Source organism: Otolemur garnettii, unplaced genomic scaffold, assembly GCF_000181295.1.
Source record: "Otolemur garnettii isolate 467f Iridium unplaced genomic scaffold, OtoGar3 scaffold00195, whole genome shotgun sequence".
NCBI classification, from domain to species: domain Eukaryota; kingdom Metazoa; phylum Chordata; class Mammalia; order Primates; family Galagidae; genus Otolemur; species Otolemur garnettii.
In genome coordinates this window covers 2,430,509-2,431,330 of record NW_003852590.1, presented here as the reverse complement: position 1 = coordinate 2,431,330, position 822 = coordinate 2,430,509, and the positions used below count along the sequence as shown (strand labels likewise).

Sequence of the window (822 nt, the reverse complement as noted above, 5' to 3'; positions counted from 1 at the left end):
ACGACACGAGGAACTGTATTAAAGGGTCATGGCATTAGGAAGGTTGAGAACATTCAGCTCCCTCAACCCCATGATATTCCTTTTTTTTTTTTTTTAATGATGTAGGCACCACTGTTTTTTAAATTTAAAATTAATATGAGGGTACACATTTTTAGATTACATTGTTCTCATTTCCAGGGTAAAGTTCCAGTTGTAAAAGAACCCCTCACCTAAGGGGTGGTGCTATACACCCGCCCATAGTGCCCATTAGGTCCTCCCTCCTCCCACTGTACTAGACTATATTTCTGTTTTATTGTTCATATAAGCACATAATTGCTTATATATTGGTTTTATATTAGTATTAAGTACACTGGATATTTTTCTTTCTTTTTTGAGACAGAGTCTCAAGCTGTCACCCTGGGTAGAGTAACGTGGTATCACAGCAACTTCCAACTCTTGGGCTTGATTCTCTTACCTCAGCCTCCTAAGTAGCTGGGACTATAGGCACCTGCCACTATGCCTGGCCATTTTTTTTTTGTTGCAGTTGTCATTGTTGTTTTAGCAGGTCTGGGCCAGGTTTGAAGCTGCCAGCCTCAGTATATGTGGCCAGAGCCCTACCCACCAAGTGACGGGCGCCACCAGGAAATTTATTTTTCTATTCTTGAGATACTTTACTAAGAAGTTGTTTCAACTCCATCCAGGTAAACATAAAACATGTAAAGTCTCCATCGTTATATAGCTGAATAGTACCCCTTGGTACATATACCACAAAATTCCTATCACAGTAAGCCATTTACCCTGACCCAAATCTGATCAATTCCTAAATCCATCAATTCTTCTCTC

At 40.0% G+C, this 822-nt stretch overlaps 1 protein-coding gene across 1 annotated transcript in view; it reads right to left on the bottom strand.

The window, feature by feature from the left end:
* PMS1 (PMS1 homolog 1, mismatch repair system component) overlaps positions 1-822 on the bottom strand; it is a 95,776-nt gene that overhangs the window by 87,928 nt on the left and 7,026 nt on the right. The gene's annotated exons all lie outside the window — the stretch shown is intronic.